General features: G+C 38.4%; 1 protein-coding gene across 6 annotated transcripts in view; it reads left to right on the forward strand.

Moving 5' to 3' along the window:
* Positions 1–17,543, forward strand: part of LOC135109050 (RNA cytidine acetyltransferase-like) — a 125,133-nt gene that overhangs the window by 61,682 nt on the left and 45,908 nt on the right. The window lies entirely within an intron of this gene.

A 17,543-nucleotide genomic window follows, 5' to 3' on the forward strand; every position in this document is an offset into this window, starting at 1 on the left:
AGGAGTTTTGAAAAGCTTTATAAGCAAGGAAACTGTGACAACTTTAAAACTACCAAAAACAGGACAAGGGCAATTAAAAATCTTAGTTTTCCTGACTAAAAATAATACCTAAACTTATGATTTAGTAAGACCAATCATAAAATTAGGCAAATTTAAAACAAAGGTAACAGTGGTAGTGTTCCCAGACACGAACACCAATTTAACCATCAAAGGTTATAAGGAGACTGCTGACTTTCTTAAAACGAAATTAGTGGATCAAAACATAACATCAGATGAAATGGGTCTAGTTCAGCTAATAATAGGTTCAGACTATTATGGAAAATTTGTAGGGAAAACATTAAAGAAATATGGTGTTCAAATGCTGACAACAGCTGGTAGTAATCTTATGATAGGAACACTGCTATCTGCTAAAGGTGTACTACCAACTCACAGAGCTGAACCTGTCTTTGTGACACCAATCCAGTCCCTACTAATGGCCTGAATTGGAGCTCAAATTACCCCTAATGAGCTACCTAACAAAATGGAAGAAAGGAATGAACCAATACATAAGTTATGGGACATAGATAGATACCATGGTAATAAGTCCTAATGGTCCAAATGATGAAGAGCATATGACCCAAGACTACATTAACCAAACAGTAGGATACAAAGACAACCAGTATTGGATCAGATTACCTTGAAAAATAAATTCACCACCCTTAATAACCAATTATTTCAGTGCCAAGGGTCAGTTACATAACTTGTGGACTAAACTAAAAAAATAAAATAAACCAATGATGGAACCATATGATAATATTATAAGAAATCAAACCACAAGTAACTTCATAGAGAGGGTAGAGGAACCAGTAAATCATAAAACTGGCCATTACCTCTCTCATCATGCAGTAAAGAAAGACTCTGTCACCACCCCAATAAGGGTGGTTTTCAATTGCAGCTCATGGGCAATGAAGGGAGCAAGCAGTCTGAATGACTGTTCGTATACGGGACCCAACTTAAATTGAAAACCTGCTTGACGTGTTGATGAAATTCTGTCTCAGACCTTACGCCCTGGTAGCCAACATCTTAAAGGCATTTCTAAGGATAGGCTTAAAGGAAGAAGACAAAGACTTTACCAAGTTCTTATGGCCAAGAGATCCAAATGACAAGAATAGCCCTTTGGATGTGTACAGATTTAAATCTGTCCTCTGGCTCATGTTCCAGTTAATTTTTGTTATGTTCAACTTAAATCATCATTTTGACAAAGCTAGTTTTCCTGAAATAGGTTGTGCATTTATATGGACAACTTACAAATAACAGTAAGTACAGAGAAAGAAGCAGTAACTATGAAAAGGCAGCAAAAGAATGTTTAGCTGCTAACATGCCTCTGCAGATTTGGAATAGCAACTCAATAATCATGCAGAATCTTTTAAAGGAATGACTTAATTCAGAATTACCCATGAGACAAAACTTACAGGGTATGGAGTGGGATGTGAAAGGTGATGGAATAAGTCTATACTGGCCTCAATATTCTGAACAAAATCTAACTAAAAGATACTTACTAGGCCAAATCTCTCTCTTATTTGATCCTCTGGATATGATAATCCTTATAACAATAAAAGGGAAAAATGTTAGTACAAAAAGGAAGGAAAAAAATTAGTTGGGATACTGTCCTCCTGGAATATTATTCATCAGAACGGTATAGAATAAAGGAGGATTGCATTGCAGGTACTGAGGTCTCCATCCCTAGACAAGTAGATCTAAATCATAATGACAATGCACAACTTCACATTTGCTGTGATGTGTCTTCAAAGGCATATGGCGTGGCAGCTACTCGGTCACAGATAATCATTACGTAACATGATTTTTGTCTCTGACAAGTAGGTGTTATTTTCCAACTCTTTTCATTGTGAACCAATAGAAAATATCAATTATTCTTGGCAAACTTTGTTTCTTTGGCTTTTAGAATGGTTTTTGCCCCAAAATAGTTAAATTTCACCATTTTTCCAGATGCTGTCACAGAGAACTTCCTTGCTCTTGTCTTGGATTAACCACATATGTATTAGAATGTATCTAGAGAATGATTGCAGCCTCTTGATGCCATTTCATCTCTTGTGATTTGTCTTCTCAGGCAGGCAAAGCAGAACTGATTGGTGATCTGCAAGCCCCTATTTATATATTCTCAAGCAGTACTCCAGAATATTTTTAGTCTTTCTAGAATGTGCTCAAGAGTGTTATCGATCTTTCTAGAATATTCTTGAACCTACTTTAGAATATTCTGAACCATTCTAGAAAATTCTTCTAGATTCTAGAAAATTCTTGATACTTCTACATATTTCTACTGTATTCTACTGAAAGTTCTAGAATATTCTGGAAATGTTTACATCAAATAAAATGTTCTAAAATGTTTTAAAAACTTCCAAAAGTGTCTGGTAGAACATTCTGGAAGATTTAAGATTTCTGAAATGTAAGCAAATTCTCCTAAATATGAAAAATTTCTTACTAGGTCTGGCCAGTTTAAGAATGATCTTACTAAAATTAAAAATCTGTAGAACACTTTATATTCCTTCTTTCATTGTTTTAACTTATTTGCTACATTTCAAAAGCAGTTAGATAAGCAATCGAGATTTTTCAAAGGTCTTTACCTGACATGAAAACCAATAGTAACCCATACTATAATGAAATAAGGCAAAAGTGCAAATTCATTGTTCTATCCACAAAAGCAAAGTTTTAGGATAAAAATAACTTTTTTCTATTTTGTTCAGAATTATGGTTGGGGCCAAGAACAAGACAAAAGTGAAATTTTGTTACATTGTGTAATCATAGTGAGTTGGTAAGGTCAAAATCAAGAGTAGCACCGATGAAAACCTGAACCTTGCCTCAATTAGAATTAACAGCAACAGAAATGGGTACTCAGTTAGCTAAGTATTTAGTAGAAACAACCACAAAGGATCAGCCTGGGAACAAAGGGATAAACCCACTCTTTAGGCAAGTAGTAATATGGACTGACAGTGAAATCTGCCTTCACTGGATTGATAAAAATGAAAACAAGAATCCATATATGAAAAATAAGGTTGAAAAAATACTGTTGACACAAGGAAACTTTAAGTGCCACCATATTCCTACTAAAGAAAACCTGCCAGATCTTATAACAAGGGTTATAATATTCCCAAAATTACCAAAAGAGACCAGATGGTTCCACAGGCCTAATTGGTTAGTCTAGAAACAAAATTGGCCCATACACAAATCATATAAAGAGGTAGTAGTTAATGTAGTATAAGCTCAATCTCAAGCCAACCATCTGTCTAATCTGGCAATTGACCTAAAGAAATACTCATCATTCAATAAATTAATTAATGTAACCTAAAGAGTATTTCAATTCATCACTCAGAAGTCAGCAGTGCCAGACATTGGATCAAACAGCAACATCATGAATTCTGAGACATCCATAAGGCACTAGGTGAAGGATCCAAAAGATTAAACTAATAAATTTTGGGCTATACTTGGATAAAGAACAAATCATAAAATGCTGAGGTAGAATAAAATATGTTGAACTACCATATGAAAAAAAAGCACCCTATCCTGCTACCAGAAGGGAGTCACCTCACTAAACTTATCATAATAGAGGCCCTTAAGAATCCATATATGAAAAATAAGGTTGAAAAAATACTGTTGACATAAGGAGACTTTAAGTGCCACCATATTCCTACTACATGGGGGAATGGGGACACTCTAGCTCAAGTTAGGAAAAATTACTGGATACCTAAAGGATGTCAAGTAGTAAAAAACTCCCTGAAGGAGTGTAACATATGCCAACATTACAAGGCAAGACCCTTGATGTATCCAGGACCCCCAAATCTACCTCCAGAAAGAGTAAGCCTAGATAGACCCATTGGAATAATGGATGTAGATTACACAGGTGCTCTGATAATAACAGATGAGGGTGACATCCCTAAGGTCTATATATGTTTATTCACCTGTGCCAGGACAAGATCTATCTACCTAGAAGTGGCCAATGACCTTAGTTCAGAGACCCTTTTGTAATTATTTAGAATCTTTGCAACAAGGCATTCATGCCCCAGCCTTGGCATCAGTTATAGGAATGTTATAGGAACAGCTCCCTTTATTCAAGAAATTATAAATGATCCAGAGGTGCAACAAACATTAAGCAATGGGTAATGTCATTGGAAGTTCATCACACCAAGGGTGCATTGGCAGAATGGATTCACAGAAAGAATGATAGGACTAGTCAAAAACTGCCTAAAGAAGATACTAAATTGATCTAAATAAAATTTCAAAGAATTAAAAACAGTAGTACTGGAAACTGAGAACAGAATCAATAACCAACCTCTAACTTATTTAGATGACACTAGTACATCTGGAAGCAATGACACCATCTCATGTTCTATATGAAAGACAACTGGAACTATTCCCATCTATTGAGGTGGAGGATCATTTCCTAGACCCCACCATAGATGATAGGACCCAGTATCTGAGAGTAAGTTATCAGCAAAACAAATTGTTCGAGAGGTGGCAGAAATAATGGCCTGAAGAATATCTTGTCAGTCCTTGTGAGAAATTCTACGGCACTCAACTAGCTGAGAATGTAGCTTCCCTTAAGGAAGGTGATACTGTCTTACTAAAAATGGAGCAGAATTGTTCCACATGGCCACTAGCTAGGATATTAAAATTATATCCTGATGAAAAATGGCATTGTTTGAACAGCAGAAATTATGGTCAAGGGACAAAGGACTCTTAGAACTATTAATAAATTAGTTCTGCTGGAGTGCTCTTCTGAGCATACCCCAAACAACTTGTTGAGGTCAGCAGACATGGAGGGTTGCCCCAGGTTTGGGAGAATATAGACATCAAGGTGTGGACCCGGCCATCTTGAGTGGCATCTCAAAGATCTCAGGATAAGTGGAGGAATTTAATCTCAGGTGTTCAAATTACATGAATATAGATTCAGGTAATGCCCAACCTCTGGATGTGGAAATTTTCACTTTTTTCCCGCATTTATCAAAGTACCTTTGGTTTATGAGGTGATTTGTATATAAATTGTAAAGTTAAATTAAGTGGTAATTAAGGTTAATATATAGTATTAGTTACTATTATAAATAAATTGGGAATTGAAGATGTACAGATTGTGGGTAACAATTGTTTTGACATGGTAAGGAGCCCCGAGGAGTGAAACTGCCTGAGTCACGCAGTGGTTGGAACCAGCTGCTTTTCAAGTCATATCTCTGCCACTTTACCATCCGCACTTGCAATATTCACTAAGTTGCTAAGAACTTAGAAGGAGGGTTACTGGCCAAGGGCAACAAAAATCCAATAGAAATCAAAAAGACCCACTAAGATGCCAGTCCTTAAATAGGATCCAAAGCAGTAGTAAAAAATTGAAGGACAAGTGCATTGAAACCTCCCTCTTGAAGGACTTCAAGTCATAGGAAGTTAGAAATACAGAAGCAGGCAGGGAGCTCCAGACTTCACCAGAGAAAGGGATGAATGATTGAGAATACTGGTTAACTCTTGCATTAGAGAGGTGGAAAGAATTGAGGTGGGAAAAAGAAGAAAGTTTTGTGCAGTGAGGCCACAGGAAGAGGGGAGGTATACAGTTAGCAAAATCAGAAGAGCAGTTAGCATGAAAATTGCGATAGAAGATAGCAAGAGAGGCAGTATTGTGGTGATTAGAAAGAGGCTGAAGACAGTCAGTCAGAGGAGAGGAGTTGATAAGACCAAAAGCTTTTGATTCCTCCTTGTCTAGAAGAGTGGTATGAGTGGAATCCCCTAAAGACATGTGAAGCATACTCCATACATGGATGGATAATGCCCCTGTACAGAGTTAGCAGCTGGAAGGGTGAGAAAAACTGGCAGAGATGTCTCAGAATGCCTATCTTCATAGAAGCTGTTTTAGTTAGAGATGAGATGTGAAGTTTCTAGTTTAGATTATAAGTAAAGGACAGACCGAGGATGTTCAGGGTAGGAGAGGGGGACAGTTAAGTGTCATTGAAGAAGAGGGGATAGTTGTTTGGAAGGTTGTGTTGAGTTGATAGATGGAGGAATTGAGTTTTTGAGGCATTGAACAATAAGTTTGCTCTGCCCCAATCAGAAATTTCAGAGAGATCAGAAGTCAGGTGTTCTGTGGCTTCCCTGCATGAACTGTTTATTTCCTAAAAGGTTGGGCGTCTACAAAAAGACATGGAAAAGTGCAAGGTGGTATCATCAATGTAGGAGTGGATAGGACAAGAAGTTTAGTTTGGAAGATCATTGATGAATAATAGGAAGAGAGTGGTTGACAGGACAGAACCCTGAGGAACATCACTGTTAATAGATGTAGGAGAACAGTGACCATCTACCACAGTGGCAATAGAATGGTCAGAAAAGAAACTTGAAATGAAGTTACAGAGAGAAGGATTAAAGCTGTAGGAGGGTAGTTTAGAAATCAAACCTTTGTGCCAGACTCTATCAAAAGCTTTTGATATGTCTAAGGCAAGAGCAAAAGTTTCACCAAAATCCATAAAAGAGGATGACCAAACCTCAGTAAGAAAAAACAGATCACTAGTAGAGTGGCTTTGATGAAACACATACTGGTGATCAGATAGAAGGTTGTGAATCTTCCTGTTGAGGATAGATTAAAAAACTAGATAGGCTGGAAATTAAAGCAATAGGACAGTAGTTTAAGGGATTAGAACAGTCATCCCTTTTATAAACAGGCTGAATGTAGGCAAACTTCCAGCAAGAAGGAAAGGTAGATATTGACAGACAGACAGTTGAAAGAGTTTGACTTAGCAAGGTGCAAGCATGGAAGCACAGTTTTGGAGAACAATAAGAGGGACCCCATCAGGTCCATGAGTCTTTCGAGGGTTTAGACTAGTGAGGGGACAGAAAACATCACTGTGAAGAATTTTAATAGGTAGCATGAAGTAGTCAGAGTGTGGAGGAGAGGGAGGAACAAGCCCTGAATCGTCCAAGGTAGAGTTTTTAGCAAAGATTTGGGCAAAGAGTTCAGCTTTAGAGATAGATGTGATAGCAGTGGTGCCATCAGCTTGAAATAAAGGAGGGAAAGAATAAAAAGCAAAGTTATTGGAGATATTTTTGTCTAAATGCCAGAAGTCATGAGGGGAGTTAAATATTGAAAGATTTTGACACTTTCTATTTATGTAGGAGTTTTTTTGGCTAGTTGGAGAACAGACTTGGCATGGTTTCAGGCAGAAATATAAAGTGCATGAGATTCTGGTGATGGAATACTCAAGTACCTTCTGTGGGCCACCTCTCTATCATGTATATAGTATGAGAACAGGCTGTGTTAAACCAAGGTTTGGAAGATTTTGGTCGAGAAAAAGAGTGAGGAATGTATACCTCCATGCCAGACACTATCATCTCTGTTATGCACTCGGCACACAGAGATGGCTTTCCGACACAGAAGCAGTAGTCGTACCAAGGAAAATCAGTAAAATACCTCCTAAGATCCTCCTAACTAGCAGAGGCAAAACATCAGAGGCACCTCTGCTTTGGGGGGATCCTGAGGAGGGATTGGAGTGATAGGACAAGATATGCATATGAGATTGTTATTGGAGGACCCCAACAGAGAAGATAAGGTAACAGAATAAGCAGAAGGATTAAAGATCAGGAAAAGGTCAAGAATGTTGGGTGTATCTCCAAGATGGTCAGGAATACAAGTAGGGTGTTGCACCAATTGCTCTAGGTCGTAGAGGACAGCAAAGTTAAAGGCTAGTTCACCAGGATGGTCAGTGAAAGAAGAGGAAAGCCAAAGCTAGTGGTGAACATTGAAATCTCCAAGAATGGAGATATCCGCAAAAGGGAAGAGTCAAAAAGTGCTCCACTTTGGGAGTTGAGTAGTCCAAGAATTTCTTATAGTCAGAGGAGTTAGGTGAGAGGTATACAGCTCAGATAAATTTTGAGAGTCATTCTGCAGTCGTAGCCAGATTGTGGAAAACTCAAAATATTCAAGGGTGGGCATGAGAGCATGTTAAGTCATTATGCTCATAGATGCAATATCCAGCTGTGGATTGAAAATGAGGATAGAGAAAGTAGGAAGGAACATATAAGGAGCTACTCTCAGTTGCCTCAGACACCTGAGTTTCAAGTGAGGAAAAAAAGATGAAGTTTAGTAAAGGAGAGGTGGTGTTTTACTGATTGAAAATTAGATCTAATACTGTGAATGTTGCAGAAGATAATGAAGAAAACATTGAGGGGGTGTCAAGATACTTAGGATCGATACTAGAAGAGCAGTCTGATCTGGGAACATTTGTGGTCCCCTCCCCAGATGGGGACTCTGAGGCTGGTGTAGGAGTTGCCATGTTGATTTTGTATTTTGAGTGAAGGGTGTGTGTGGAATTAGGTGCCTGTAGTTTTGTGTGAAGAAAGAGAGTCGTCTTTAGAGGGTAGGCTGTGACTGCCTCCTTGTGTTGTGAGACAGCTGGGTTCAGTGATGGGTTCACAGCACATCCTGATCCAGTGCTTTAGACCTCACTGGAAGTAATTATCGTTTTGGCAGGTGCCTACTGCCTCCTCCAAGGTGGTTATCAGTTATTTATAATTATATTTAGTGATACTTCCTGTGTTTTTGTGTTAGCTTGGAGACCATAGGATGAGTGTGAAGATAGTAAAGTTCTCACTGTGCTCATAATCAAGAAAATACTTATTTGTATATAAGCCATGTTTTGGGGCATTTTCGTATTGTTTTTTTAGTATTTGTGGATTGATTTTGATGTGTTTAATTACTAAAAATAACTTTCATCATGGGACTTGATTATATAAAAGAAAAATGGAAACTCATTTTTAGAAGCATTCAGCTTACTATAAAACCTTTTCCTTCATATTTTATAAACCACACTATTGTGCTTCATTGTGTATTTAATAGTACACAGCACTATGGCAAAAGAACCACAGCTACATGGAGACTATACTCTAGGCAATGACATACTGCTGGTGTAGTATTTGTCACAGTTGCTTGTCTCATACAACATTCCATGGCCACTGCTCTGGATGCTTTACTCATATCCCATTGGGTGCAGGCTTGTCAATAGATGAATCATTGCCACTGTCATCCATTATGCAGGGTTATAGCTGCATTAAATCATTATAAAAAAAGGGAGTGACGCTGCCACTACCAATCTGGATCATGGTCTCATGTGATATGGCAGCCAAGCGTACTGAAAGCAAAGGGATTCCCAGCACCAGGTAGTGCTGCTTTGGCTGTGTGCATAACATTACAGTGAGGAGAATAGGGAATGACCACACAGTTGGCTAAGTGTAAGCTAAGGGATTGCTGTGCTCTAAACACTGTCTGAGTTCAACATAAAAATCATAGAACCTTATGCTTATGAATCACCAGCTGTGAGGTCAACAGTTCCTTAGCTTGCTCCATCACACAATGCAGCAAGAATTCAGCTTTCAGCCAAAAACTAAATATTATCATCCCTCATCAACCACAATTTCACTTTTACACAGATTGCTACCACCCACAAATTCAAATATATGAGTCAGTAGAGAGGCAACCTACCAGTGTTCATTGTTTTTTCTCTTTATTTTTTTTAGTTAACTGATAAATGAATGTTTGTAATCATGTACTGTATTTTATGGGATATAACACACTTTTTTTCACTCAAAAAATGCCAAAGTTTTATTTATTTGTTTATTTATTTGTTTATTTTGTATGTGTGTGTGTGTGTGTGTGTGTGTGTGTTGCCCAATACCTACTGTAAACTTAACTTTATCATCCTTCATAGTCCATAGCACTGCTTATAATATATTGCCAAAGAATACAGAATGAACAAATAACCAGCATAGAAATAAAAATAAAGTTCGTTTTGGATTGCCCATGTTTTGTTATAGAGCTTTTTTTGTCAACACAGCGCAGCTGCCATTTGCATTGTTTTTTTTATGATGCAGGTACACTGTTGCCAATTCAAGCAGTACAAGCTATACCAAAAATACAATTTGGGAAAATAAAATTATGTTCTTTATCAATGTTGCTTAAGGTCGGTTCACTCTGGGCAAATTCTGGGGAAATGTCACCAGAATTGTCAGCAGCAGACACCAAAATGGTGCTCTCTACCAAGGATTTGCAGCCATTGTGTTTTGGTTTCTCATTGTGGGAATGAGGTCAGCTGTTGGGCCAAGAAAATCAGGTACTGTCTAGCCAACTAATTCAAGTGTGGTACGAAGTTGACTGTGTCACTTGTATTATTTACCGTGGCAACGTGAACTTCTTTCAGCCCTCAGTCTCACCCAAGGATCCTGTCTCCCAACAAGAAGTTGGTCTAGAGGATGAGATGTGATTGCTTGTGTCCAACCTTACTCCATATAAATGAATTAAAAAGTAAAACTTCACAAAGATCTAATTGTTGCTAGTGATTAAAGAATATAAAACTGCACCTGTAGATGTAAGTGAAAAATATGTTTTTCCTCTGGTGTTTTTTCTAATTATTTACCAAGCACCAAATATTCTTTTCCTCAAATTTTTGTCTTAAAGCTTATGGTGCTCATTATACACAGGAGCACATTACACACCTTAAAATATGCACTACATGCAATCTTTCTTTACTTAAATGAGTTTTTTGGGACTCAGGGGTGTTCTTAAGGGGGGGCACTGATTTTACATGGATTTTCCTTATCCGTGTGTCTGTCCGTTACCTGATCCCTGCCCGGTTTGGTTAGGTTCCCCCTTTTATACTATATGCCTTAAATATTTTCAGTCATCTTATCAGTTGGCTTTGCCCTAAGCTGATTTTAAGTAAAACATCATGAGGAAAGCAGTGATAGCAAAGCATAAACCTTTCAGAAAATAATTGTGGGAAAAAAAATTATTTATTCACATGACTGTGCTCGCATCACTTCTCTAGTGTCTCTTCCATTAAGCATCTATATTCTGTATTTATTTGATCTTTTTCACAATTTTCCAAGGGGTTAATACCTTGATATTATTGTTTTTTCTATTGATATTTAAAAAAAAAAACTCATGGCAATAATGATTGATAAGATAATTGAGTAGTGGCAGGAACTCAATGTGTGCACCAATAATCTGGCTAGCCACATGGGCAGAGGAGCAGGGAGCAGGACATTTAAATCTGCTTGGCTGTGGCAGCAGCAAAACACTAACCCTGCTGCTGCTACTGCCTACTAGGAATAAATTTAAGAACAGTAAGGCTTAGTAACTTCCTTTTGCACTGTTCATTTTCATTACTGTAACTCTTAGGACTTAGATGATCATGAAATGCAGTACAACAGGATTGAGTGGCTGAGGCAGGGTGCTGTGTGTCTGGCTGTGGAGGAGAGTGGCAGTGGTGGTGGTTGTGGTGGCTATAGAGATCTCACAACTCCCAGCTTCTTTGTTCAACTGACTTGATTAAAATCATTTGGTGCTCACCAGTAACACACTGCAGGGCACCACTACAGGATGTACAATTTAAACTTATTGATTTTACTTGTCCTAGAATAACTGTTGTAATAATAATGGACTTGAGGATTATATATATATATATATATATATATATATATATATATATATATATATATATATATATATATATATATATATATATATATATATATATATATATATATATATACACTCACATACATACAGTGGAACCTTGATTTTTTAACTTAATTTGTTCCTGAATGCCATTTGAAATCTGAAATGTTCGAAAACCGAAACTATTTTCCCGATAGGAATTGATGTAAAATAGATTAATCCATTCTCAGACACCCATCCACCATGTCTTAGCAGGGAATGACTGACACTCCCACTGCTAAGATGGCTGCTTCACAACATCTCCAGTTTAGAATTTTTGTTTTATCCAGAAAGCATGTATTTAATGGACTTAGTGATGCAGAACTTATCAAAAGATATTGTTTATCACTGATCTAGTGAGGGGAGCCTTACAGAGTGACACAGAGAGGAGCTACCCACTTACTGCCAAAATTAAGTGATCATAGCCCCTTAGACATCTTGCTGCTGGGAAAAACTACTGGGGAAAATGCAGTTGTGCAGTATTTATGGCATTGTGGGTCACAGAGAGAGCCACAGGAGGCTCAGGATAATTCCTGAGCACTGAACCTTATCTGTTTACATTAAGGTTCTTCAATTTCTTCAATGGGATCACATTTAACCAATTTCAAAGATTGAATTTCTGTCTTATACTCTGTGTCTCTTCACCAAATGTATAAAAATGAAGGAAATTTTTATAGAAACTATAAATGAGTTATAAATGGCTGCTTTTGCTATGTCTTGTAGTATTTGAAATCAAGTAACTTTGTTCGAAAAATGAATTATGGTTTGGCAACCAAAGCAATTATGAGTTAAAATTTTTGTTCGAAAACCAAGCTGTTTGAAAAGGGAGATGTTCAGTAACTGAGTTTCCACTGTATGTGTGTGTGTGTGTGTGTGTGTGTGTGTATATATATATATATATATATATATATATATATATATATATATATATATATATATATATATATATATATATATATATATATATATATATATATATATATATATATATATATATATATATATATATATATATATATATATATATATATATATATATATATATATATATATATATATATATATATATATATATATATATATATATATATATATATATATATATATATATATATATATATATATATATATATATATATATATATATATATATATATATATATATATATATATATATATATATATAATTTTTTTTTTTACATAAGAGGATCACTAGCAAAAAAAAAAAAAAAAAACCAGGCATCAGTTCCAAAAGAGATGTCAAAATTATCATTGAAAATTGAACGATAAGTGTCTTGAAACCTGACTCTTGAAAGAGTTCAAGTCATAGGAAAGAGAAAATAGAGAAGGCAGGGGGTTCCAGAGTTTACCAGAGAAAGGAATGAATGATTGAGAATACTGGTTAACTCTTCCATTACAGAGGTGGATGGAATAGGGATGAGAGAAAGAAGAGTCTTGTGCAGTGAGGCTGCGGGAAGAGGGGAGGCATGCAGTTAGCAAGCTCAGAAGAGCATTTAGTATGGAATAGCAATTGAAGATAGCAAGAGATGCAACATTGTGGTGATGAGAAAGAGGCTGAAGACAGTCAGTTAGAAGAGAGAAGATGATAAGATGAAAAGCTTTTGATTCCACTCTGTCTTCAATAGTGGTATTTTTTTTTTCTCTTTTTTTATGTAGGAAGGGCACTGGCCAAGGGCAACAAAAATCTAATAAAAAAAATGCCCACTGAAATGCCAGTCCCATAAAAGGGTCAAAGCAGTGGTCAAAAATTGATGGATAAGTGTCTTGAAACCTCCCTCTTGAAGGAATTCAAGTCATAGGAAGGTGGAAATACAGAAGCAGGCAGGGAGTCCCAGAGTTTACCAGAGAAAGGGATGAATGATTGAGAATACTGGTTAACTCTTGCGTTAGAGAGGTGGACAGAAAAGGGGTGAAAGAAAGAAGAAAGTCTTGTGCAGCGAGGCCGTGGAAGGAGGGGAGGCATGCAGTTAGCAAGATCAGAAGAGCAGTTAGCATGAAAATAGCGGTAGAAGACAGCTAGATATGCAACATTGCGGCGGTGAGAGAGAGGCTGAAGACAGTCAGTTAGAGGAGAGTTGATGAGACGAAAAGCTTTTGATTCCACCCTGTCTAGAAGAGCAGTATGAGTGGAACCCCCCCAGACATGTGAAGCATACTCCATACATGGACGGATAAGGCCCTTGTACAGAGTTAGCAGCTGGGGGGGTGAGAAAAACTGGCGGAGACGTCTCAGAACACCTAACTTCATAGAAGCTGTTTTAGCTAGAGATGAGATGTGAAGTTTCCAGTTCAGATTATAAGTAAAGGACAGACCGAGGATGTTCAGTGTAGAAGAGGGGGACAGTTGAGTGTCATTGAAGAAGAGGGGATAGTTGTCTGGAAGGTTGTGTCGAGTTGATAGATGGAGGAATTAAGTTTTTGAGGCATTGAACAATACCAAGTTTGCTCTGCCCCAGTCAGAAATTTTAGAAAGATCAGAAGTCAGGCGTTCTGTGGCTTTCCTGCGTGATATGTTTACCTCCTGAAGGGTTGGACGTTTATGAAAAGACGTGGAAAAGTGCAGGGTGGTATCATCAGCGTAGGAGTGGATAGGATAAGAAGTTTGGTTTAGAAGATCATTAATGAATAATAAGAAGAGAGTGGGTGACAGGACAGAACCCTGAGGAACACCACTGTTAATAGATTTAGGAGAAGAACAGTGACCGTCTACCACAGCGGCAATAGAACGGTCAGAAAGGAAACTTGAGATGAAGTTACAGAGAGAAGGATAGAAACCGTAGGAGGGTAGTTTGGAAATCAAAGCTTTGTGCCAGACTCTATCAAAAGCTTTTGATATTTCCAAGGCAACAGCAAAAGTTTCACCAAAATCTCTAAAAGAGGATCACCAAGACTCAGTAAGGAAAGCCAGAAGATCACCAGTAGAGCGGCCTTGATGGAACCCATACTGGTGATCAGATAGAAGGTTGTGAAGTGATAGATGTTTAAGAATCTTCCTGTTGAGGATAGATTCAAAAACTTTAGATAGGCAGGAAATTAAAGCAATAGGACGGTAGTTTGAGGGATTAGAACGGTCACCCTTTTTAGGAACAGGTTGAATGTAGGCAAACTTCCAGCAAGAAGGAAAGGTAGATGTTGACAGACAGAGCTGAAAGAGTTTGATTAGGCAAGGTGCAAGCATGGAGGCACAGTTTCGGAGAACAATAGGATGGACCCCATCAGGTCCATAAGCTTTCCGAGGGTTTAGGCCAGCAAGGGCATGGAAAACATCATTGCGAAGAATTTTAATAGGTGGCATGAAGTAGTCAGAGGGTGGAGGAGAGGGAGGAACAAGCCCAGAATCGTCCAAGGTAGAGTTTTTAGCAAAGGTTTGAGCAAAGAGTTCAGCTTTAGAAATAGATGTGATAGCAGTGGTGCCATCTGGTTGAAATAGAGGAGGGAAAGAAGAAGAAGCAAAGTTATTGGAGATATTTTTGGCTAGATGCCAGAAATCACGAGGGGAGTTAGATCTTGAAAGGTTTTGACATTTTCTGTTAATGAAGGAGTTTTTGGCTAGTTGGAGAACAGACTTGGCATGGTTCTGGGCAGAAATATAAAGTGCATGAGATTCTGGTGATGGAAGGCTTAAATATCTTTTGTGGGCCACCTCTCTATCATGTATAGCACGAGAACAAGCTGTGTTAAACCAAGGTTTAGAAGGTTTAGGACGAGAAAAAGAGTGAGGAATGTATGCCTCCATGCCAGACAGTATCACCTCTGTGATGCGCTCAGCACCCAAAGACCGGTCTCTGACACGGAAGCAGTAGTCATTCCAAGGAAAATCAGCAAAATACCTCCTCAGGTCCCCCCAACTAGCAGAGGCAAAACGCCAGAGGCACCTTCGCTTAGGGGGATCCTGAGGAGGGATTGAAGTGATAGGACAAGGTAAAGATATGAGATTGTGATCGGAGGAGCCCAACGGAGAAGAAAGGGTGACAGCATAAGCAGAAGGATTAGAGGTCAGGAAAAGGTCAAGAATGTTGGGCGTATCTCCAAGAAGGTCAGGAATACGAGTAGGGTGTTGCACCAATTGCTCTAGGTCATGGAGGATAGCAAAGTTGTAGGCTAGTTCACCAGGATGGTCAGTGAAGGGAGAGGAAAGCCAAAGCTGGTGGTGAACATTGAAGTCTCCAAGAATGGAGATCTCTGCAAAAGGGAAGAGGGTCAGAATGTGCTCCACTTTGGAAGTTAAGTAGTCAAAGAATTTCTTATAGTCAGAGGAGTTAGGTGAGAGGTATACAGCACAGATAAATTTAGTATGAGAGTGACTCTGTAGTCGTAGCCAGATGGTGGAAAACTCGGAAGATTCAAGAGCGTGGGCACGAGAGCAGGTCAAGTCATTGCACATATACATGCAGCATCCAGCTTTGGATCGAAAATGAGGATAGAGAAAGTAGGAGGGAACAGAAAAGGGGCTACTGTCAGTTGCCTCAGACACCTGAGTTTCGGTGAGGAAAAGAAGATGAGGTTTAGAAGAGGAGAGGTGGTGTTCTACAGATTGAAAATTAGATCTTAGACCGTGAATGTTGCAGAAGTTAATGAAGAAAAAGTTGAGGGGGGTGTCAAGACACTTAGGGTCGTCGACAGAAAAACAGTCCGACCTGGGGACATTTATGGTCCCCTCCCCAGATGGGGACTCCGAGGCTGGTGTAGGAGTCGCCATGATGGTTTAAAAATTTTTGAGTGAAGGGTGTGTGTGTTATTAGTTGCTTGTAGGTTTGTGTGGAGCAAGAGAGTTGTCTTTAGAGGGAAGGTTGTGACTGCCCCCTTGTGTTGTGAGACACAAAGGGAAACGTTCAGTGAGGTCACAGCTGGGTTTAATGATAAGTTCACAGCACCCCCTGAACAGTGCTTTAGACCTCACTGGGAGTAATTATCGTTTCGGCAGGTGTCTACTGGTGACTGGAACCTCCCATACATATGGGTGGATAAGACCCCTTTGCAGACTTAGCAGCTGGGGTGGTGAGAAAATTTGGTAGAGATGACTCAGAACACCAAACTTCATAGAAGCTGTTTTAGCTAGATATGAAACTTGAAGTTTCCAGTTTAGATTATAAGTAAAGGACTGACCGAGGATGTTCAGTGTAGAAGAGGAGAATAACTGAGTGTCATTGAAGAGGGGATATTTGTCTGGAAGGTTTTGTTGAATTGATAGATAGAGGAATTGAGTTTTTGAGGCATTGAATAATACTAAGCTTGCTCTGACCTAATCAGAAATTTCAGAGAGATCAAAAGTCAGGTGTTCTGTCTTCCCATGAATTGTTCACTTTCTGAAGGGTTGGACATCAACAAAAAGACATGAAGAAGTGCAGGGTGGTATCATCAGCATAGGAGTGGATAGGACAAGAAGTTTGGTTTAGAAGATCATTGATGAATAATAGGAAGAGAGTGGGTGATAGAACAGAACGCTTAGGTATACACAAAGTTTGGTTTAGATCATTGATGAATGATAGGAAGAGAGTAGGTGACAGGACAGAATGCTGAGAAATACCACTGTCAATAGACTTAGGAGAAGAACAGTGACTGTCTACCACAGTAGCAATAGAACAGTCAGAAAGGAAACGTGAGATGAAGTTACAGAGAGAAGGATAGAAGCTGTAGGAGGGTAGTTTGGAAATCAAAGCTTTTTGCCAGACTCTATCAAAAGCTTTTGATATGTCTAAGGCAACAGCAAAACTTTCATCAAAATCTCTAAAAGAGGATGACCAAGACTCAGTAAGGAAAGTTAGAAGATCACCAGTAGAGCGGCCTTGACAGAACCCATACTGGCAATCAGATAGAAGGTTATGAAGTGATAGATGTTTAAGAATCTTCCTGATGAGGATAGATTAAAAAACTTTAGAGAGGCAGGAAATTAAAGCAATAGGACAGTAGTTTGAGGGATTAGAATGGTCACCCTTTTTAGGAACAGGCTGAATGTAGGCAAACTTCCAGCAAGAAGGAAAGGTAGATGTTGATAGACAGAGTTGAA

This window comes from Scylla paramamosain, chromosome 18 (genome assembly GCF_035594125.1).
Source record: "Scylla paramamosain isolate STU-SP2022 chromosome 18, ASM3559412v1, whole genome shotgun sequence".
Classification (NCBI taxonomy): domain Eukaryota; kingdom Metazoa; phylum Arthropoda; class Malacostraca; order Decapoda; family Portunidae; genus Scylla; species Scylla paramamosain.